General features: G+C 40.3%; 2 long non-coding RNA genes across 5 annotated transcripts in view; one reads left to right on the forward strand and one right to left on the reverse strand.

Moving 5' to 3' along the window:
* Positions 1-1,767: 1,767 nt before the first annotated feature.
* Positions 1,768-18,204, forward strand: LOC126635536 (uncharacterized). The gene is made up of 4 exons (XR_007627735.1): positions 1,768-1,886; positions 13,363-13,456; positions 17,165-17,227; positions 18,080-18,204. It is a non-coding gene; the product is annotated as an uncharacterized LOC126635536 (long non-coding RNA).
* Positions 3,913-24,135, reverse strand: part of LOC126635537 (uncharacterized) — a 29,041-nt gene continuing 8,818 nt past the window's right edge. For 2 of the 4 annotated variants that reach the window (XR_007627737.1, XR_007627739.1), the window contains one exon: positions 3,913-16,569. This is a non-coding gene — a long non-coding RNA (uncharacterized LOC126635537). Of the gene's footprint in view, positions 16,570-17,676; positions 23,561-23,668; positions 23,876-24,135 lie in introns of those variants that run through there. The other 2 variants (XR_007627738.1, XR_007627736.1) reach the window with 2 other exon arrangements.

Genomic DNA, 24,135 nt, shown 5'->3' on the forward strand with positions numbered 1-24,135 from the left:
CCTCTGGGAAAGCGAAGAAGTACATCAGCTGGCGAGTTACACTCACAGGGTTTGGAAGTGACAAAATGTGCCTGGCTGCTGGGGGATGGCTTTCCTCCAGAAGGTTTTGTATTTGCAGAGCGAGGAGAAAATAATATAAAGCAAGCCTCACTAATAGGGAACCTTGACACCGAAAAAGGATTGTAATATCGGGTGTAGTTTAAGAAATTACTTTTGTGTTTTTTTTTCCTAGTAGTCTGGCAACATCAAAAAGTCCAGTTTCACAAATTCGCATATTTGTGAGAATGTCGACAATATTATTTACCCCGAGATGCAAAACTGCAGCGTGTGAGATGGAATTAAAGATTTTTGAGAGCATTTACTGAGACATAAACCAACTGCAAAGTAAGTCTCTAGGCAGGAGCAGAGATCGCCCTGCAGCAGCCCTGGAATCGGCAATAAACAGTGTAGTATCGAGATGAGAGGTATAAATAGAAACAAACACAGCAAGCACAGAAAAATGTGAAGAAATAGAGCATAAAATGTAGCTGTACCAGGATTCACAGTGACCAGGCTGCATGAGGACACAACTGTGGGGCAAGAGCCCTCTCCCCTATTTCGGTTACACGGATGAGCAAAGCTGTTACACTTGACCTTTGTTTCTAAATTGTCCTCGGCACAACGGCGGGGGCTGCTGAATTCCTTTTAGAAAGGGCCAGATCCTAAAGGAATCCTACAGGGAACGAAGAGAGTTCTATCTCCGGCAGAAGCACCGTGGGAGGGTGAAATACCCGGTCTGTGGGTGCTGGGGAGAGAGGGGAGAGGTGCAGGGCTGACCCAGGCACTGTCATGCCCTTACCCAGGGGAGAGTAAATGAGAAGGTATTTGAAGGTGAAATCTGCTCAATCTCCAGGGCAATAAGCGACTGCACATTTAAGTACAGGAAAATAGTTTCTTTCCAGCTTACAGTGTGGGGATAAGAATGGAATCAGTGCTTTATTCCATGGTGGGGTAAGATATTAGCTCCGTAGGAAGTGCCATTGCATTGTTCACATGAAGAAAGAGTTAACACAGTAGAAAACTACCACTTTTTAGTTTTTTACAAAAAGAAGAGGGTCTCTTCCACAAATGTACCTGGGAATTCGCTGGGCAGCCAGAAGCAGCCAGACATTATTATCTCCTGACTAGAGGGCTGAAATTCCCTCGAAAAAAAAAAGCGAGGGTAGGAAAGCTTCTGCGTTTACTTGCGGAGACTGTTATAGTGTGCATGGCGGGGGTTGAGGGGGGGGGGCTGGGAAGAAAACCAGGAGAGAGAAGGACAGCGAGAGAAAGAAAGATTTCTCACCGGGTCTCAGCACAGCCTGCCCCACCACACACATGCATTCAAAATGTCGGTGCTCCCGGAGGGCTCTGCCGGGGTCCCCGGGGAGGAGGGAGGGTCGTGCGGGCGGAGGTGCGGGCAGGTCGGGCGGCCCCCCGGGCTCGGGGCCGCGGGGCGGGGGGGGCCGCGCCGGGCTCCGAAACCGTTAGTTTGGCTCCTGCGGCTCCGCTCCCCTTGCTCTTCCTGTCCAAATAATTTTAAATTTACGCGCCTTAAATAACAGTCTGATTTTATTTATTTAGTTTCCTCCGCGGGCTCCGCCGCCGCTCCGCTTCGCCCCGGCCCCCGCCGCCAGGCCCGGGGCGGCCGCGCAGCGCTGCGGGGCTGCGGGGAGCCCGGACACCCCCGCGCCTCCCGCCCGCCGCAACTTGCACTGCGCCTTTTTTTTTCTTTTTTTTTCCCTCCTTCTTCTTCTTTTTTTTTTTTTAATCCTCTTTTCTTTTTTTCCCTCCCTTTTCCTCCCTCCCTCTCCCCGCAGTCGGGACTGGAGTCTCCTCAGGATAACCTCGGTGCCTTCGCAGCCGCAGTGAGTACAGAGAAGGGACCCACATCTTGCCGGGGGGATGTTTCTGACACATCTTTGCGGCCGCTGCCGGGCGGCGGCGGCGGCGGGGCTCCCGCTGCAGCGCCGGGCTCTCCTCCCCCAGCACCGCGTCCAGGGATGCAGAAGCATCTTCTCCCAGGGCAGCCCATGCAGGAGGCAAAACCAAGCAGGTTTGTCCCCAGGTTTCCTTAAAAAAAATGGGTGGCGAGGTATCCCCAAGCCGGAGCTTTTCATGACCTTGTGTTACCATCTGAAAATCAGACGGGCGAAAGAGGGGGGAGGAAGAATCCACGCTGCTTGGTTTCTGTGTCACAGAGGCGAGGAAATTATCTTCGGATGTAAAGTACACGGCACATTTCTGAGAGCCAGATGTGTCAAGCTTTGCTCTGCAGCCCTAATTTACAGAGCCTCACTCGAAAAAAAAAAATAATTCACTTCTGCCATGGCTCTGAGTGGTAAAATGGCTTCTGCGTTTTGAAGAAGCACTAAGTACAAATCACCAGGGACATTATACAGTGCCAAAGGTTCCTGCTTGTCATTTTGTACTTTCCCCTCGTTAGAATTACCTTTCAGCACAGTATCGGTTGTAATTGTGCGAAGTTCAGCTTAAGGATCTAGGAGGAAGAGAACTCTCCTATGTTGGATACTTCAGAATAACCTTGACCTTTCATTAGTGCTTATCCTAAAAGATAAGTCATGCAGGGAAAGCAGGGAATTGGGCAAGGCACCTGCAAAAGCACAAATGAAATGGCTCTATTTTTAAACTAGTGTTAAAATGGCTTCTGAATCTGACTAAATAAGGGGGTCTGAAGGGCTAAAAAACAAAATCTAGAGCTCAGGGGCAAAATTCAGTTTGACACACACAGGACCTCGAGCTCATTTCCTCATCCCCAGATGGATTTTGTGCCGTTAGTGCAACCAGTGCTGCTGAGACTCACACTGCCAGAGAGGGTAAATTCCCTCTGAAAGAAACTGAATCAGCCAAAAGTATAATCAGCTTTTCAGGGAAGTACAAGACCACTGAACCATGTTTCCAGTTGCATTTCTTTGTTCCTCTGTAACTGTTTTCTGATATTTGTAGCTGTAATTATGGGGGCCGCCAGCATTTTTGAGTATTTTAAATTTCAGAAGCCTAATTCCGGGTAGGAAGCTTGAAACATTTTCTTCACAGTGTAGCCACTAAAAGGTTAAAGTCAATTCACAGCTCCTGGTGACAGTTTTCCTTCAGCAGATAGTGCCTATCAAGATGGTCTTTCTTTCTCCTGTTACACCCTGAGAGCAGGAAACGGGGCAGCATTTATATTGCAACACAGCCCTCTTCACTCCTCAGCATTAAGATTATTACCAGCACAATGATATTTTAATGAACACTTTTAAACATGGAGCTAATGAACATTTAAAGGAAAAGACACTCACGCAACACAAACCACAATAAAATGCGATGTCCTGTAGAAACACTGAGCATTCAAAAGCTTTTCAGGATTTGACCTTAATGGAACACAAGAGCAATCCTGGGTACAGCTCACATTTATATGCAGAGTATACTGCAAGGCCAAAAGAAGCAGGGCTTCTGCTAAAGTTAATTGTAATTTTCTGGTGAGGGAGGATCGAATGTTCAGGCCTGAAGTTATTAACATCTATTCTGATGGAAATAGGGACATTTGGATACACTTTGTCAAACCAAAAAGAGTGCTTTCTGCTTCAGATATGTTGCCCCAGAGGTGATGTACCACCATTTGAAAATCTGCACTTCCAAATCAGACATGCCAGGATGGGAGTGTATTGATCGGTCAGGAACTTTTGCTTGTATCTAATAATGCTGGAGAACAGGCAGAGAAGATTTTCAGTCCACATTAACTGGAATATGCACAGGCCTGGAAATGGAGCTGTTACTTGTAAATACTTCCTACAGAACGGATTTTTTTTAAATTTTCTGAAAGGAGAAGTACACCCTGCTAGAAAAAGCAGTTTTCTCTCTGTACATACCAGTAGTCCTTGAGGGTGTGACTGTAGGTATACAAACAAAGCTGTATTTAATCTCTCTAAGGGAATTTTATAGAGAACATCTGTTACAAGAGAAAAGTATATTTGTTTCATGAGCACTGCAGCATTTAATAATATCACTTCCTTGCACCAACATATATACTTTAAATAGTGTGATGCCTGTGGATTTTTCAGATGTAATTTCTTTTAGCTCCTGTAAAATAAGGGCTGCAGACAAAGAGCTGTGGTACACTGTGATACAGTCACAGTGTTCACAATCCAGCACTGTATGCATGTATTGGAGTGAACAACAATTTCCTTCCTGTACGAGCATTTTAATTTATGGAAACATACTGTTTTGTGTAAAGAAGGTAGTAGATAATTAACAGTATTCATTTAATCTAATTATAGGCCTCTGAGGCAAAAAGCTGACACTTTTCATTGTGGTATATTCAGAGAAGTTAATTGAAACAACATTGCAGCCACAAGGCATAACATGCCCATCATATATTTGATACTAATTCTTTTCTCAAAAATGGGATGAATCTGATGCTAGAGATAAGGATTGCTGTTACTCACTCGAGTAAGGAAAGTCTGGGGAACCTCATTATGCAATGCTGAGTGCACTGCAATATCTCTGTAATTCCAGAGCTAACCACAGACAACTTAATTTGCCAAATTGCGAGACGGTTTTGTAATGTACACAAGTATCTATTACAAATTAAGAAAAGATTGAACACATTTTTAGCTGGGACGGAGGTCAGAATTTGAAGACAGATCTGCCTGAAGAAGCAATAGGTCAATGGATAAACTTTTAGCTCTGTTTAATCTTTAGGAGGTACCAAGTAATAACAGCAGCCTTACCCCTAGGAGTTGTTATTAGGAATGTAATTTGTGGTTTTAAGCTATCAGTATGACAAACAGATACATAGACAGCAAATCAACACTTGCAGCTCCTTAACATATATATATATAAAAGTATGCCAGATCATGTGCAGTTTCAGAGTAATTTTTCCTATCACCTGATACACACCAACAACTCAATCTTCTGGCAGCAGTGCTACTTTCATTCTCAAAAGGAAAGTAAAGCAGCTCAGCTCTGCAAAGCTTGCCTTCAGCTGACAGAGAACGTGACAGACCAAACATGCTGGTTGTGGGGAAGCATTTGTCATTTGTATTAAAAAAAAATTGGATTTTCTTATAAATGGCAGATGCTTGCAAGCTGAATCACCATGCTAGGGGCAAATTTCAGTGTTTACCCCTGCTTTGCCACTGGAGGAGTGTAACTGGTGTCTCTGCAGCTCCAGCAGTACCAGGGGGCAGGAGATCTCCCACCCCCCCAGCTCCTGCTCAGTGACCTCCAGCTCTGCTCTGCCCATGGGCAGCAGAGCCCACCCAGCACACCCACTGTCCAGGTGGCATTCCTAGGTGGTGGGAGAGAAAATTGCCAAGGCAGTGCTGCTCACCCCTGTGATGAAGGCAGCCTAATTACTGTGGGGATGGTACAAGCCCTCTTAGGTGACAAACACCCACGCTGAAAAGGCCACTGAGCCCAACATGGGGCCTTGCTTTGCTCTGCCAGGGACAGACATTGCTGGCAGCCCTACCTATAATTTCAAAATTACTTGTAGTGTTTACAAATGTATTTTGCAGAGATACTTTTTACTGTGGTTAAAAGAGCAGCATATTGTACTTTAGGCACTTTAATGTTTGTTAATAAAATCAGAGAGAGGAAGTCTGAAAAATAAACAGATAATGACATTCGGTCACCTTAACTCTGGGGCTCTGGCTCAAGAGATCCAGAATATTTTATAAAGAAGATCTCTAACAAGAAAAAAAGAAAGTGTGGCTATTGATGCTAGTCATACCTGATGTCCTATTCCTATACCATTTGAGATAAATCACAATTAGCATTGATGTCTGACTTAAAAAATCAGCCTCTTCTCAGAGTCCAGTCTGCACTCACACTTCTTCTCTCCCTTGATGCTCTCAAGTAACTTTCCTTCTGCCTGGCTCCTGCCTTCTCCTTCTCCTTTGTGCTGTTTCCAGGTAACTCCCAGCATTTTCTCTTCCACACTTTGTTTATACATCTCGCCAGTCTCTGGCTCCTGCTTTCTTACACACTTCATACTCTATTTCCACCTCCTAGTTTCCTTTCCTTTATCTGCAGATTATTTTCTTTTCCTTCATCTGCACCCTCTTATTTTTTCTTAATTATTTCCTCTGGTATCTTATTTCTATCTCTGTTATGCTTATTAACCTCCTTACCCAATAAACCATACCCTTTCCCATTGCCTAGCAGAATCTCTTTGTGTTAATATGTATAATCTTCTTTTTTCCCCCTAGTCATGCAGAACTGCTTCCACAACTGATTTCTGTCCATGATGCCTTAGGAGAATTCCTAGCACTAGTCAGTAATAGTTGTCTCCCTGGAATCTACTGCCTTCATCTCTTCCTTCTTCCTCGCTTTGTGCTCGCTCTCATGCTCTGCTCCCCGAAAAAGCAGCTCATGGTGCCTGCAGGCCCCACAGCCAAGGAACACACAGCGGGATCCGTCAGCACGGGATGGTCTTTGGAAAATTTAGCTGCCAAAAGTGAACAATTCTTAACTGATCATGCACACACTGAAATTTTATGGAGTCTTATAACTTATGGAGTCTTATAACTTTTTTGCATTTGGATGCACATCTGTGAAACCACAGCGACGGTGCTGCCAAATTCCAAGTTGCTGCTTAAAAGGTACATGGGTGAAACTAGACCAGTGATGGTGTTCCATTTCAAATTCCTTCTGTAATGGGGATACCGACACTTCTGAATGAAGCAACCAGATGATTATTTTTTAATACGGGCAAAATATTTTTTTAACCTTGTTCTTGAGAATTACTACAGCGGTTTAGCTAGCAACTGCCAAAAATTAAACCTGAGGCAGATGCTTGGCTTGGAGAATACCAGCCCAAACGGTGACAAGCAACCGAAAACAAGATGTTATTATGAAGCACTGGACAAGATTAAACAGAGCAGTTCCATGACTTTGGCCTAAATGTGGAAGACTTCTAAGTGACCTGTAATGAATTTCTTACTAAAAACTTTGTTGAAATAAGTAGAATATAGTCAGATTTCACATTTTTGCATGAAGATATTTCCTCTGAAAATAAAAGTTAAAATAAAGGAAAATAAATCCAGAGTGCTCTGATGTGAAGAGGGAGAGGGAGGACTGTGCTTGATTGAGAATTGGAGCACCGGGACTGAGGGCTGGACCAGTTTCTTTGGCAACAAAAAAACTTGAAAGATCTACAGAAGTGCAGAAATAAATGATCCAAAAGGATTCTGTGAAGATGAAACTTTATGGAGACAGGAGAGGGAAGGGAGGAAGGGAATTGCTTCCGGTGGGAGAATCAAAGCAACAGAAAGGGAAGTCCAAATATTTAGTTAGCTTTGGGGTGCTTAAATGCCCTGACTCTTGCTCTGCATGTGCTGATGGACTGAACCCCCAGAGCAGAGCAGGTACCCTTGTCCCCACACCCCCGTTAGTGCAGTTTACCATCACAAGCCTCAGGGAGAGCACAAGCTAACAGCCTCCAAAAGTGCTCCCCATCTCTCACAGGTGACTGTTTGCCTTTGTACACCAAACTGAGCACTAAGACAGCTCAGGAGCTGCTCCAGATGTTGGAACCTCCGTTCTGTGGCACCAGCGAGGGATGTTGGAGGGGCAGGCAGGGCAGCTGAGGGCATTACCTGTGTCAGTCATCTGACTGACACGCTCTGCTGCCTCCCTGCCAGAGCCTTCCAGAGCAGGTTCACAGCCAGAGTTACAGCAATTACCACCCAGTGCTATTTGGCACTGAAAATTGTCATCCCGTTTCTCTGCTGTGGATGGAATTAAGAGAGTCACAGAAACTTTCTAATATACAATGAAATGTCTGTTGATTTCCAAGTACAAACATTTTTTGCCTGTAAAATTAATACTTTTAAATACTTCTAGCAGATTTAGTGTGTTGTCTGTCACTTGACTGTGGGTTTACCCAAAAGATATGTTCTAGTTCAAAAAGAAATTAGTTCAGGAAGTTCCCGTGGCCTTTGTTTTGCAGGAGGTCAGAGGAGGTGAAAATGGTGGCCCCTCTGGCCACCTCATCTCATCTCTATCAGTCTGTTTGTCCAGGATTTTAACAGCAAAGCTACACTAATGCTGTAAACTTTCTGTGCAGTTAAAATATTCTGAAATGTCTTGCACAGACTGTGTTTGAAGAAATTTGGTTGCATTTAAGCAAAAGGCTTCATATTAATGGTCATGGTTATACAAATTATAGTCAAAATGGTGACCTGTGATAACGCTGGAGAACAGTATGAAATTTAAAATACTCTAATTAAAAAAAATTCATAAACAGAAAGTTCAAAATTTTTGCTAGGTGCTGTTGCTTGGCATACAAGTTCTTTTGATTTTCTTAAATGAGTATGTGTTTAATATGTTTAGATTTTCTTTGGGGGTTTAATATGAAGCCTGAGCTGGCAGTGCTTAGTTCTTGGACCACTGCAGCACTTACACAACATATCTTACTCTTTATGCTCAGCACCTTCTTCCATCCTATACAGTTTCACCTTTTTTCTTTTTTTTATTAAGGAGATAAAAATGAGGTTTAAGGATAGCAGAAAAATTGGCCTGACAACACAATCTAATGAACCACAAAGCAGCTTTCAAAGAGAAAAAGTAGCAGGAAGTCCTTTCATACCGGGTATTAAAAATAGATTGCACCAAGTCCTGGAATGCACACGGCAGTTATGTAATGATTTTTCAGTGACATGCATTAGGAAATATTCTCAGTACATGTTTTTCCTTCCTAACACCCAGTTTACTTTTCTGAAGCTTGGAAATTCCTCATATGGATGCTTCTAAGAAGTCTAAAATTATAATGTTCGTTTGAATAACCTATCAATTAGCAAGCCACATAATGACAACATCTAATGGTACAATTGAAGTATTTGAATTTAATATACCATTTTCATAATGGTATAATATGAAACACACGATGGAATCCCATTTCTTCCCCCCCCCCCCAAGTTAGACTTGGTTTATTTCTGACAATGTAATGATTTTGCCCTGGAGACACTAAAAGAGAGAAATCAGTTTGGGTACACATCATAAATATTGAGAACAGCATCTCCCTTGGAGCACTGAGAAGTCTCCCAAATATTTCAAAAAGGTTTACATGGAATTGGGTACCTTTTATAAATGGAAGGACTGAGGGGAACCAGAACAGCTATATCTAGTTTCTACTATACTGAGGAAACTAAACGGTGAATTATTTTGAAGAATGTCTTCCTCAGACTTTTTCTCAGAGGTGTCCCAGAGGTCTAGGCTCTGGATCTTTGCAGTATAATTTGAGAAGGTAATAAAGGAGTTGGAAACATTTGGATTTTCACAGTCCTACTGTTTTCTTTAATTACTTAATGTCCAGAACACATCTGCAACATCCTCTGCCTATAGCAAGTGTATCACACAAGGCAGGCAGATGACTTTGCTGTTTGCCCAGAACCTTTTCTGCCTTGTCTGTTAAAAACCACAAGCCCTCCCACAACCTTTAGACCTCCATGGCCACCATCAAATATAATCACTAACATTTTAAATTTTAATTTTTACTTCAAAGACAGCAAAATACCCTGATGTGAAGACTCACACAGCTCTCCCACCTGTGCCACACACAGTGTCAGTATTTCCTAGGTTGCCACATATGAAGATGTACCAGAAGCACAATTACAGCCATTTTTCATCATCCAGTCATGTCAGTCATGGAGAGTGATAGCAAGTATTATGGCAGGTGAAATTCTGCCCACATTTTGGCTCCTACTAAGTTGTTTTTCCCAATTGATGTAGTGGATATTAAATGCCAGGAGAACCTAAATGGTCAAATATGTCCATGGTAAAGCAAAGGAGTCTTTTTTTTAAGATGAGCAGAACTCTAACCTAAGTGTTGGGTCTGACTTTCCTGAGATGGTTTAAAATAGTTTCAAAAATGCTAAAAATGCTTTTTGTGCAGCAAGTGAAGCTCCATGCTGTTCTTTTTGAGAATACAGAAAAACCTGATCAAAGTACAATCAGATAAAACATCTGATTTATTTTCTCTCCTTACTGTTCTGCAGAAAGACAGAATTAAAAAATCCATATTTGACATGTGAACAAACTGTACCACATCCAAAATATTTCATTTTGGAAAGATACATAAAAAAGGAAAACCAGGAGAACAAGTTAGCATCTTGTAGGGAACCTGGTTGTTTGATAAAATATTTAAAAACATCTCAATTTGCAGTCTGAAATAAAATAAAATGGGGCATACTGAATTCATGTCCAAAATTTATTTCAGAAGGAGAGATAAGGAAATGAGCACCAGAGCTGAGATAAAAGTTTGCTTTTCAGAAAGGCAAACATCATTTTAGAAGATCAAAGTGTCTTTAAGGCCATAAAATGGAAGAAAAACTGCTTATTAACACATTCATTTGCTTCTAGATGCTGTTATACAAATATATTTCTGGGAATCCAGTGCCTAAAAAGTAATTTGTGAATAAGTCAATACTTATTTTTCTCCACTGATACATAGGCAAAGCTCGAGCTGTTTATGAGGGGAGGACAGTTCCATGCATAGTATTCAAAAGGGCTCTGAGTTACAGGAAGACTCATCATTCAGCCTGATTAGTTTACAGGAACTGAAGCAAACGACCTTCTGTGTTTTCTTACATATTTTATGACTATTTTCATATAAGCAAAAATCAGACTTTGTCCTTTTTGAGGAAACGACATTTTAGAGCAAAGCCAGAATTGCAGAATCTTCTTTCATTTAACTCTTCTGACAGCTTTGCTTCACTCAGTCACTTGTGAATATTTCTGAGTTTTATTTGATATATTAACTTTTCCTATGGGATTTGCTGTCACTGAATGTGATATTCAAGGTCAACATTGCAAATGTCATTGTAAATGAAAGCCTTTATTTTGGCTGAATTTAAAACCTCGAGTGTTTTCTGTCCCTAAAGAAACATGGGAAATCTCATTTGCATATTCAGGGTAAAAAAAATTCCTTTTTTTCCCCCAAATTTGCTCTGGGTTTGCAATTTTCCTTTTTTTCCATAGATCTTCAATCTCTTGTTTAAAGTTGCTGATGTATCTAAATTAGCAAGTTCTATTATTATACTCATAAATGGAGTAAATTTGAGCTCACCTCTGGAACCCAAGGCAAAGCTCTGCCACACCACATTTTCATCTGCTTTCCAGAAAGGCAGGGATTATCCTGCAGCACTGAAGGCTCTGCTTTCATGGTGGGAAGGAATTCTGGATTTTACACTGTTTGCTGGCTATGCACAACAGAAGAATAGACAATACCATCTGAGCTTGGGACAATTAACAGGATGTCTTTAGAATATTTTTATTACGTTAATCTTTTCTTTTGCTTGAGCCAGCATTCCCCTTGAGAGGAAGAGAAATGATGCTGAGACAACTTACTATTGCAAATTAATTGTATGGTCCATTTCCCAAGCATTTAATTTGGCCACAGCAACCTGTTCAACTCAAATGAGTTGTCAGAAAGTGACATAAAAGAGAGGCCAAGTTCTTTAGAGGTGGCCAGTAATTTTAAAGGATGAAGGGAAGTGGCTGGCACGATTGCTTTTGTCCAAGTAAAGCCTCCTCTAAACAGGGTAAGAGAAAATCAAGTGATTTGGCCTCACCAAAATTCATGCTACTTGAGACTTTTTGAAATGTTGATTGAAGGTAAACTGTGGACTGGAAAGAAGACTGAGGAAAGACTTCATACGGCAAAAGCACATGAAATATGTAGAAAAAAGTGTAACATTTCTTACTTCTCATAATTTGGAATTATAAATCTGGGATAGGAACTGAGATAGATGCATCTGCTCAAACCCATATGAGAGGCAGCTCTCCCTGCCTGCACAAGTACAGGTATATCTGTTGTGAAGAGGTCAATACATCAGATCTCTGCTGCTTCCAAGCCAACAAGGTCTGAATTTGATCTTTTTCAGCATGGCTTCTTTATTCTTTTATAGTTCTGGCATTCTAGAAAATATTTCCATGTATGTAGCCCTTGTCTGCATCCACTCTTGGTATGTGGACCTCTTGTGATCCAGCAATCCTGGATCCTTAACCCATGGCCTCCAGCTTTCCCAGCCTGCTGCCTCAGCGCTTCTCTCACAGCTGAATAGATTTTAGCTTTTCAAAGTCCAGTTTGATTCATTCTCTCAACACAGGAACTTATCTTCAGGACAGATATTTTTGGAACCACATAGGTAGAATTTTATCGTTAAAGACATTACATTTTTCTGGAAAAACATAAAGGCAATTGCTAATGGATTAGATAGAATTTGACATTTGATCAGACTCTCGAGGACTCTCTCCCTGAGTAAATTCTTTTCCACTAGGAATGTTTACTGTTCAGGAAGCAACACTTAGAATTTTCTCTGCCATGAAAGAATTCTCTTCTGAAGAACCTTATAGAAGGTGGTGTATGACCTTAAAGAAGACCTCCACCAGCCTGGTTAGTAATTACGATGTATCCTTCTTCCATGAAGCAGGCAGGAGTAACCAAATACTTCTGATAGAGAAATATTCTTTGAGATTAGGACTTAGGCATTTTAGTTATAAGGAGTAGAAGAATAATAACCATGAATACAAATTTAGAATGGCTGAATTACTTGTTCCGGTGCATTTTCAAAATAATTAGCTCCCGTTTTGTTTGCACGTCCTAGAGATGACTTCTTTTCCGACCATACTTTTCACGATTTTAGATTTCACAGAAGCATGATTCACACAAGTGCAGGGACTCCTTCTACTAAACTGACCTTGAAGAACAGATCTGTTTCATTCTGTGCTTAATCTCTTCCTTTCCTGACTCCTCTTACCACTTCCAAGAAGCCAGAACCATCAGCTACGTTCCCTCTGCAGGCTCCGTGCTCCTGCCAGCCCGACTGCCCCGCAGATGGTGGCCAGAAGCAAAGCTCTTTGCAGGGTTTGGGCACAAGCTCGTTCTAAATGTTACTCAAAAATCCTAATCTGAGTCTTGGTACCAGATATCCATTCATTTATTAAGAACAAACACAGCAGACAACGAATGCTGCACTTTTTGTGTTATTCAAACCTGCTGCTAACAATGAAGAAGATGATGTCATTCCCTGGATGTGACAAAGGACTAATATTATATGCAGTAAAAACAATGAGTCAACAGTTTCTATGCCCTTGAGGTCAAAGCATTCAGCAGTTTTGAAAGTAGACTGTTCTTTTTTTGTGCACAGAGCTTGTATATTAATACAAAAAGTGAAATCAAGACATTGATTTGAAATGACAATTTAAAAAAAAAAACAATTTTTTTGTAGTTTCAAACTAAAAGTCCAATGGCACTACCTTATAACATAAACTAATTGATATTTTTTTTCCTCAGATATGTTAACTATAACATTGCAAAACTCTTCTCTTTTTTAGGTCAAAACCACATTATCTATGTTATCATCTGTATGATCCTGAGAGGCACTTTGCAGTTCCCAGGAACAGGAGTATGAATTGTGACTATTAATGCGTAAGTAAATAATATGAAATTTTCTGGAGATATTTTGTAATGGTCTGAAAGATAAGAAAGACCTTTAACATGAAAATGTGTTTTGCCAGATAACTGCAAGCAAGCTGTCTAACAATCAAAGTTTCCCAGATTTTCTGGAATACAAGAGGCACTGACCAAATCCTGGCCACCTTTAACCACAGCTGCATCCAGCTCAGGGCAGTGCAAGAAAGGTTGTGCTCATGCAGATCCTTCCTTCAGCAACCCTGAAACCCTTGTGAGCATTATTATCCTCCTCATACAGGCAGTGGATCCAAAGCACAGAGAAGTGACAGCTCAAGGTCATTTAAAAGTCAGGAGAGTTTGGAAAAGAACCCAGATTTCTCAATCCCTGTCCAGCACTCTGCCCACTGGGCTCCATTGCCTCACTGAGCATCTGCCTCATACAGCTCCTTTTCCAAACTAGACAGAATTTAACAACTTTGAGGAGTTCTCAGTTTACCATATTGTTCAAGTGCAAGGGAATCCCAGGCCAGCTGCAGTCTCCATTCCTGTTGTCCTTCACATTTAGAGACAGGAGAGTAAACTGGATTATATCTACATGGGCTTCTATGCAGGAAGAAGTATCATTTTGCCTGCATTGACGCTATCTGTCTGTGTTTTGGATTAAAAGAAGCCTTAGTGTGGAATAAATAATATTCATCATCCTGACAATTAACTGAAATGAAATCTCAGACTCTGAATCCCAAGGAATTTCTTCTGGCACGCTGACAAAGTGCTGGAGAAAGTCTTCTCAGTTTATGCTGACCACTTTAGTGTGTCCCCCAAAACAACTGCAGTGGGTTCAGGCATAGCTTGCACAAAAGATCCCAGGCCCAAGTGATTACTTACCTGAATGTGGAGGAGCACATCTGGCAGCCCAGCTTGGCAGCATCCTGACAACTTTATTGAAGAAGTAAATGCAAGAGGTAAGGCTCAGGCTGATCTGTAAACGCTCGTGTCTCATGATGCTTAAGAAACTCTCACCTTTTAGACATTTAAACCAAATATTTAAGACCTAAAGACATCCCAGGTGTTTTTGAGGTTCTGTCATATATCTCAAGTGAGACCAGGAAGCTCCTGAGTTCCCCAATTGCCACAAGGACTCCAGGACTCCACATGGCTCCTCACAAGTAACAGAATTCAGTGCATTTTTGTGATGGGGACTTGTTAGAGCATTTCAATTGCAACATAGACATTTCTACCAGAAATTACTCTTATAAAGTCAAACAAAATCAGACAGATTTGAGACAAGTCAAAATAAAGAGATTAAAGTAACTTACAGAATTTTCTCTGGATATCTCAAGCTAATTACAAATCCTATGGTGTGCAGAGCCTGGTATTTTCATTTCCACAGACATGATTAAGAGCACAGGGATTTCGATGTCTTGTGAGAGAGTGATGAAATACATTTCCCAAGTGAAAAAGACAGACATTAGTCTCCTTTTCAAGTTGTGAGATATTTTTGCAGGCAACATCTCTTACTGCCTAATGAAAGCCAACACCACAATGTACTGCAGGAAGATTCACACATGCTGCAGCCATGTAGGTGTGCTGTTCAACTCCAGTCACTCACACAAATACAAATATATTTAATTATATTAAAGTTATTACTGGTCTATGTAATATGGTAGACTTATGAACTACAAACAAAAATAGAGGTACATATCCTAGTGTATTCCAAGAAGGGATCTTCACCTGCCCTTTGTTTTTAAAGCCCTAATCCCAGCAACCAACTAGGAAAACTTTCTTAACTTTAAGTACTCTTAGTACGATTGAAGTTGTTTCTTTGTTAAACAGGATATTAGAAGTTTGAACTAAGGACAGAGATTCCTATTCAGGAAAATAGTAAAGATCATAATTAAAATTAAACATGTCTTAATATTATCTTGTAAATCGAAGCTTACCTAAGCAGGTGACACTTCCAAAAGAATATTATAACGAGGCTGCCACAATGTAAAGGCATATTACCAGGCATCAGTAACATTATTATTTAAAATTTTTGTTAATAAGAGGCCTGACAAAACTATACTTTTGTTCAGTGTTAGAGCAGCTAAATGGGTATGGTGAGTGGGCTTTCTTACCGAGTTGAAGAAATTGGGGAAGATTTTAGTTGGGAAAATTTATTTTCTTGCAGAAAACCTGCTCTATCAGTTAGATGGAATTATTACCCACTCACAGCATTCTTCACAGCTAGAATGGTATTAGTCATTCTCCTTAACAGAAACCCAGCACTGTGGTTTCGGTGACACATTGAAAACTTATTTTGATCTTTCTTGTGCTTTCAGATGGCAATGTATTGTCTCCTTCTTGATCTCGGATTAGAGTCCATACTGGAAAAAATAAAATTCAAGTGAATAAAAGTTGATGTGGATTTCTTTGCAAATGCTGCTTATGGGCCTCCCACAACGAATCAGGTTTTTCTCCTAAAAGTCTTGCTAAGTACTAGTTAGGAAATTGTCCACATTATTACAAATACAGTATTAAGTCTGAGAATAAAATATTGCCCTTTAAACAGGAGTGGATGTTATCACTCCCAATGTGCTTATATGCGTTTCCTGTGCTTAGATACAGCCCAGCAATAACAATACCACAATTACCAGAACGTATAATCTATAATGTGGCCCCGTGTAAATCACCACCCAGCTGACGGCGTCGCACACATCCTGCAGGATACCACCGCCACTGTGAATTGTTTCCGGTTAACGCTGTGCATCTGCAGGATGATTGCTGAGCCCTGCTCGGGCTGACTCCCAGCTCAGAACACTGGAAGTTACCTCCTGCTAGTAAGATCTAGGTAAAGACACAGAGCTGAAGCATGTTTGGTTCACGAGCGCCTAAATGGGAAACCGGAGAACCGGAGTTAGAGGAAAAACAGTTCTGATATTTTAATAATATTTAGGGGATTTCCAGAAACAGTGCAAAAATCATTATAAATACTGCAAGGGAAAGTGTTCTGGACCTCAATTCAGTTGTTAAATTTCTAAAATAATGCATACCTGGGGTTTACATAAAGTGGAGACTTAAATGGATGATCTCAGATGCTCTGTCATTCCCTTCAGAATAGAACATAATTTCTTGTCCGTGTAAAATACCTGAAAAATAAACATTTTTGAAAGCGATTTTACAAAGTCAAAGAAAAAATGAAGTCCAAACTAAACCAGAAATATGTAATTTTCATTGCAAGACACTGCAGCCATACACTCAGAACAATCTTACAGGAACACTCTGACAATGTCTCTGTTGTGATTCAGTCAGTCTAAACTAACTGGACAGACTCAGTGTAGTAGTTTTAATTAAATCTAGTTGACCTGTTCAGTGACTTTATATTTTTAGTTAGTTCTCTGATTCTCACTTTTCCAAAGAGATGTTAAAAATAATACAAAGGTTTAAATTACTGGAAAGCACTTTAAGATAAAATTTATAGATCTGATTCTTAAAAAAAAAAAAGAAAAAAAAAGAGGTGACAGTTGTGTAATTTGACAACTTCTAGAACTGGACTCAATAAGAACTGGACTCTAACTCTCATTCTGCTTTATAACTGGGGGACAAACCATCTTTCCTGAGTGTATATAATTTCCACTGAGTCTCTTACAACCCACCAGAATTTTAGTATGTTTTAAAATAATAATATAGCAATATGGAGAAACATATTATGCAAACACTGTTATTCTTCTCATTCTGATACAGGTCTACCATACCAAAGAGAGATTCTAGCTGGAAGAAACAATCAATGCAGTGCTTGTCTGAAAGGTATTGTAAGTTATTGCTTTTTCTTCCTGCTTTTGGTACAAAATAATGTGATGAATAAATGACTTAATTTATCCACTGCAGAAGCTCACAGAGGGTATTTCTTGTGTTAACAAGCATACCTGTATTGCAGAGGTCACTGAGGGGAGCAGGGCAGGTGTGCAAGAAGCAACCATGGCCTTGTGGCCAAGGGTAGCTAAGAACTAACATGCACATTCAGGGAGAAATGACCAAGGCCTTCTGCACTTCAGCTCTTCTGGGACACACAGGTCTGCTATAAAATCACTGCAGTCATTCAGACCCATTCAAAGAAATTTGTCCTGTAAGTTCTATTGCCTTTCACTTTCTCCAGTCTGCTCTCGCAGTAGGGCCCTCTGTAAAGCACTTCATACCCCTTTGGAATTAAGTCAACTGTACATTATCATGAGACAGAGAGCTTGGCTATCTCTTACTTGCTTGGAAAATTAGGGTCTGATGTGCCACAGCCACACCAGGGTAAATGCATGGAAGCTGAAGTTGTAGATGACTTATTCTTCTTGTCAGGATTCAGGCTGACTCCTGGGGATCTGCATATATATAGGATACATCCATGGGGCACAGCATGGATAACCCTGCTAGAACACACACAGCTCTTCATCACTCCATCTGCTTAACCCTGAGCTGTCTCTTCATTTTTGTACCTGATTTGGGAAGGAAAGAGGTCTGTGAGTGCTGCTGCCACTCAGCTTGCAAACCTGTGAGATTATGCTTATGAAATAATTACTAATTCTTTAAAGGTGCAGACACTTCAGTTAGTTGCAAAAAGCAGGTAGAGTTACCACGTTATATTTGTCTTATTTATTGCTAACTTCTTAGCTGTGGCACCACCTTGTGGATGTTACTACACACAGTGAGAACTTGACTACTGGAAATGAAAACAACAAAAACAGGCGTTTTGGAAAAACAACTACAGTCACACATGATTTGCTAAAGCAGAGCAGAATAACTAAATAAAAGAAATTATTCCTAAAGATCCACTTATGAAATAAAATGTATAATAAATACTGTCATCAGGGTACTCAGTTGTCTTTGCAGCTTTTACCAACTCTTCTGCACATCAGCCAAGAAGTGTGGCAGCCTTCAAAACTAATTTTGTTCCTTCTCAACTGACTAACCAGCAGCACCTGAACCCCAGTTCTGCTGTTGCTGTATAAGCAGGCATGACTTTTGCATCTATCCCAAGCAACAAGATCTGCAAAGTCAGAACCGTAACACTGAACATATGGAGAAAAACTTGGGTCCTGCTCCATAAATGTAAACTCAACAGCGGGATTGGTGTCCAAGCTAAGCCAAAAGAAAAATAATCTCTGACAAAGATAAACTGGTGGATCTTTCAAATGCTCACTGGAACACAAACCAAACAAAAATAAATTTAAATTCCAGTCTGTTGGTCACTAGATTCCCAGAACCTTTCACAGTTGAGGTAACAGGGTGTTCCTGTTATGAATACTCTATCTGCTGTACATCTCAAAAAGATGAAACAGCTTATGCTACTAAATTTTTTTCTCTTGGGATATTCATACAGTAAATATTACAGTTATTTTACTGCTGCACTCAGTAATACCCTATTATAAGTGCACCGTTAGGAAAAAATACAGGGCTTTCAAACTCTTAGTGACTATTATTACAGATTGGCTGTTGTTTTCAATTTAATTTAATTATTTATTTCTGAAAAAACAAGGCATTGGCTACTCCTTATTCACACTGAGTGCAGAGATTCTCTTTCTCCTTAGGCACCATGTAATTCTATTCCCCATTGCAATCAGATGCATAGTGCAGACTTATTAATGGCCTTGGATGTATTGGATGGAAGTTTTCATCCAGAAAATTGCAAGAGCAGTTACTGTAAACATGGGGTGAGTGACACAGAAGAGACCGAACCAAGTTTATTCTTATATTGAACTCAGTTTATCAAAGGATCTTATTTCTTATTTTTTTGAGCACATGAAAATGTTATTTTTGTGCCCACAACATTCAGCTGATTTGCTTTTAGGAAAGAAGCTAATAAGCTGTGAGGCCTTATATCTCCATAATAGTATTTTCTCCAGAGACTTAGAACTCCCTTGAATATTTTAATTATCTCTTTCCTAAAAGTCAATGAAATAGCATGGCACTATATTAAAATAATTTTCTTTGGCTTTCTGCAAGAACTGATTTCTTGTTGAATTAGAATATCAAATGGGAAACCAATTTCCACAGCATCAGTGACCTTATGTCACTTTATGTATTACAGAAGCGAGAGAAGCGGTTTCAGAGGGCTGCAACAGTTTAAAATTATTCCCTATAAACCCACTTATTGAACTGACACATGCAGGAGGCAAACCCCTGAAATTATGTTGCTAATCTACATGGCTTAGAGGCAGATTTCTTCTGCATTTTCAAATGTTGCACCCACTGACACAGAACCGTGGTGGGTATTAATAGAAACTGGGATGGAACGGGTGGAAATTTGGTTGGGCTGGAGAAAATCCTGTGAGGGAGGGAACGAGTGAGGAAGCAGCAGGGTAAGACCACGGGGTACACAGCCCTTGTGGGGGGGAACAAAGGGGGCTCCCTCCTACCACAGGGAGAAGTGGAGAAAGGGACCAAACCTTACATGGGACAGGTTCAGGGGGTCCTTTAACAAGAGGAGAATTTTGAGGTGACATCTAGAAGGTCTGTGAAAAAGGATGGATAAACCCGGCCTCCTCGAGCCCAAGTGCAGAACCAATCTGGTCTACAGAAAAACAAAGTGCACAGGTCTCGAGCTACCAAAAGACAAGGTAATATTATTATGTTATTTAATACTTTTTTTTTTTTCAGGGAATGAAAGTTGCATAAGCTTCTATGCTTATTAGACATTAGATTTAATTTCCTGCATTACTGAGAAATGGCTGACTTGGAGCTAAGCCAGGCTTTGATAGATAAAATAGGTTATACATTTATAAAAGGAAAACTGTACAAGTAGGAACTGCTGCTAGAGGTGTCAATTTAAAGTAATACTGTCTCCACCAAACCCCCAGTCCCACGCAGAGACCATGGAGGAGCCTGAATCAGAGCAGATATGCTGTAAAAGCATTAAGTCAGGGAAAAGTGGTGGCAGAAGACAGCAACTTATGACTAAGTGTATTTGACCTTCATATGTTATTTTTGTCTGAAGTCTTAATTTTGTGGTTTCGGGATGGGCTCCTCCACAGCAAAATTTGACATCTTCTAATAATTATCAGAGGTCCTATTTATACATTTTATGTCCTGGTCTGTCAGACTCAGTGTGACTCCATGTATCGATAAAGAAACAGGTTATTTACTTACTGTTTGACTTGCTGAAGTGCAAAACTAAAATCAAATCAAATGCTTTATAATCTATTTACCACCTAGTTCCTTGTGCAACGTTCCTCATTTTCTGGTTTTCCATTGTGCTTTCATTTTTTTTCTTAGAGGCAATATGAAAGACAAAAGGTTTTCAAAAGAAGGGGGATCTGGGAATTCTCAATACTGCAAGTTAGTTTGTTGGCATTTTCATGATGAAAAACCACAGGTGAATCTTCTTACATTATCTTTGCCTTTCCACATAAATCTTGTTTTTCTAAAACTATGAAAGTCCTTTTTGAATTTAATCTTTGTTCTTATTCTAAAGGTGCAGTAAGAATAGTTACGAGAGCCATATAATTTGCAATGGAATTACATATTTTGATTTTACCTTGCTCAAATTATGATATTCTCAACTCCTTGAGACACAGTATGTGCTTATTACTGAATATGTCAAAATACATTTTAATTTATTAATATCAGTACTAGTAAGGAAAGAAACTGTGGAACAAATGAACAAATAAAATCTGCACCATAAAGCTGCAAATACTAATTTCTAGAGGAAGGTATGTGATAAGATTTTACAGAGCAAGATTAAACTAAAATATGTGTGCTCAGATAGAGAGAGGTTGTTACCATCTGCAGTCCAGCTGAAGTGAGAGAACATTATGGGTATTCAGTGTCATTAAGACCCAAGTCATGCCTATATTTGTATTTTTAAGTGAAATATCACTCTGATGAGACATTCAAAATACTTAGCAGCTCTCATTATGCGTTTTCTGGGCCTCAGCCATCTGGATAGATTTCTAGGGTCACAGCCTTTGCTCTCTTTAGGATTCCTACACAGTTGAGTTCCAGCTAAAACGCTGACAAAACATAAGCAAACTGTTTCAAATATTCACAGTCTGGAAGCACCTCTGGAGATCATCCAGTCCAAACCAGTCCAGCACAAAGCAGAATCACCCAGAGCAGGCTGCTCAGGAGCTCACCCAGTTGGGTTTTGAGCATCTTCAAGCACATCAACTTCAAAACCCCTTGGGGCAGCCACATGACAGATGCTCCTCTTAATCATCTTCATGGCCCTTTCCTGCCCTCACTTCAGTATGTCCACGTTGAGGGGAGCCCAGATTTGGGCACAGCATTTCCACTGACAAATCCCCAGGGCTGAGTAAAGGAGAATAATCACCTCCTTTGATCTCCTGGCAATACCTTTCCTAAAGCAGGCCCAAATACTGTGGGCCCTCTTTTCCAAGACATTTATGTTTACAGATATAACAGAATTTTAAGGATATGACAAGTTTTATATTTCTAGGGTCTGCTATCTATCAGGGCAATACAAACTATATTATTCTGCTAAATCATGTTTTATGTCAGTATCAGGGATTGTATTTATGTTCTCATTACACGCTTTTCCTAAATAACTGGCCCATTAAAACCAGTTGTTTGAGATGACTACACAGTGCCTTGTAAAAACATCTGTGCACAGATTGCTAAAGGTAACACTGAAAACTAAGTGCAGATCAGGGCATCTTCGCAGGAATGAAGGCATTGTGGAAAACTGCAATTCCAAAGAACAGGAATTCTCAATTTCATCATGGTGTTAGTGTTAGGATCTAAAGATAGCAGATTAATTACTATTATGTTTAACTCATAGATAACCTTTCGTAGCAGTAACATCCAGCTCATAAACTTCCACAGTTTCCAAAGGCACTCTACACTATATCAGAAGCCAAAAATCCAGTTGTCCCTAATGTATTCCTGAGAACCTTCCACTTCCTCTGCAGCTGCCACAGTGTAACTGTGGACAATCCACTTATGTATTGACAATACACAAATTTTCTGTGGAGAGCAGTCCATAGATTTTCCAGTGGGTCCTCAGGCAGCCTAAAGCAATGAGACTTCTATTAGATTTGTTGTTTGTCTTGGCAAGGAAGAGAGCAACCTTGTTCTTGAAAAATCTACATTTAGTTCCCCATCTATAAACAATTTTCATCAGTTCTTCCATCTGCAGTATAAGTCTTTGTTTGGCAAACACTTTGCAGTGTTTCTTGTTATACATGTCAAATTGTTTCTGTTTTGCATGAGCTATGATGACTTAAAAGACGCAAGTTTCACGTGGTGAAAGGAGTTTGTTCCCTCTAAATCCAGTAGTACCTTTATTGCCCTGGTTGGCCCATTATTTCTTTGCACTTCTCATAGTCTGTGACTGCAGAAAACAGGAACAATTAGGTGAAGCCAAACTCCTTGCCATTACTGACATACCAGTACACGAGCCAATACACAGTCTAGCTAACGTCCTTTTACCTTCTGGAACAGTTTAAAGCAGGATGCAAAATATTCTTCCAAAAATATACAAACTCATTTCCATCCATTTTCCTATAAAGCTATGCCAAAAGCCCTAGGAAAGCCTTTTGACTCCAGCCTACATGCTCAAAAGAAAACTTGGGAGACTGGCAAAAACCCACAATGTAATTAGGACAATGCTGGGACTCAGATTAACATTATGAAAAGCAAACACCTTTCATACCACTCCCAGCTCTCACATATCCGTGCTGAAACATTAAACGTTAAAATTCAGATGCAAGGAAGCAGAGTAGTTCTTTCCAAAACAACACTAGATTGGCCCAGGTGGCCACAACCTGCATGATTTTTCATAGACTGACTTTCAAACTGCCTCATAGCTGCCTCTTGGTCTCAGAGATGTTGAATATCTTTCGCAGCTTTTTCCAATGCAGACCAGATGTTCTATTGTGATAATTCTCTCATGGGCCTTTTCCATTTTGACTCTCCATCAGCTAGGGATCCAAAGAGACATTACTTGAAAAACAGGAACCATAAAAGAGCCAGGAACTTATAAATTAAAACATAAACATTAATTTGTTTTCCAAAATACAGATGTCTTTTGTCAGTTCAAGCCTTGATCTCTCCACCAGTTAAAGGCAGCAGTTGTTCTGTGGAGGCATGCACTGGAAATTAGCCAACGGGCATTAACTTTTGGTTCTGATTGAACTGAGGAAAATGTGAAACAGAAACACAGAATTAAAAGTTGTGATAGTAATTATTGTCTGATAACATTTTAAAATGCTCATGATGTTAATACCAGAAAAAGGGTCTTACCATAAAGAATGTAAATCACCGAAGCTTTTGGACAAGGCTCGGAAGAGCCAGGGGTTGTCTTTGATGGTGGTAGGGACCTTTCCTTCTCCTTACCTCACTGATCTGTTAAGGCTCAGGGCCCAGGATCCATCCCTGGGGAAGTGGATCCTATGCTGGTGACCAGTGCAATGGGATTACAGCAATGTGGCACCACCACAGCTCTGAGAGGAAGGGACTGGGCTGGAAGAGGAAGGGACACAAGGCAGACACAGCTTTAAAAGAACACTTTCATACATTACAAACACAAGCGCTCAAGGTTCAACTGCATATATTTTGTAATAACATAACACATCAAGCCTTGTTTTCAAAAGGCCACTGAAAATTCATCTTTTTTAATGCTAAATCACTTGATATATCAGTATTATTACAACATCTTTTAACATTTTTATATCAATAAAAATTTAACATGAGAATATTTAAAATAGCAG

Source organism: Myiozetetes cayanensis, unplaced genomic scaffold (assembly GCF_022539395.1).
Source record: "Myiozetetes cayanensis isolate MyiCay16 unplaced genomic scaffold, myiCay2020 scf12, whole genome shotgun sequence".
Taxonomy (NCBI): Eukaryota; Metazoa; Chordata; class Aves; order Passeriformes; family Tyrannidae; genus Myiozetetes; species Myiozetetes cayanensis.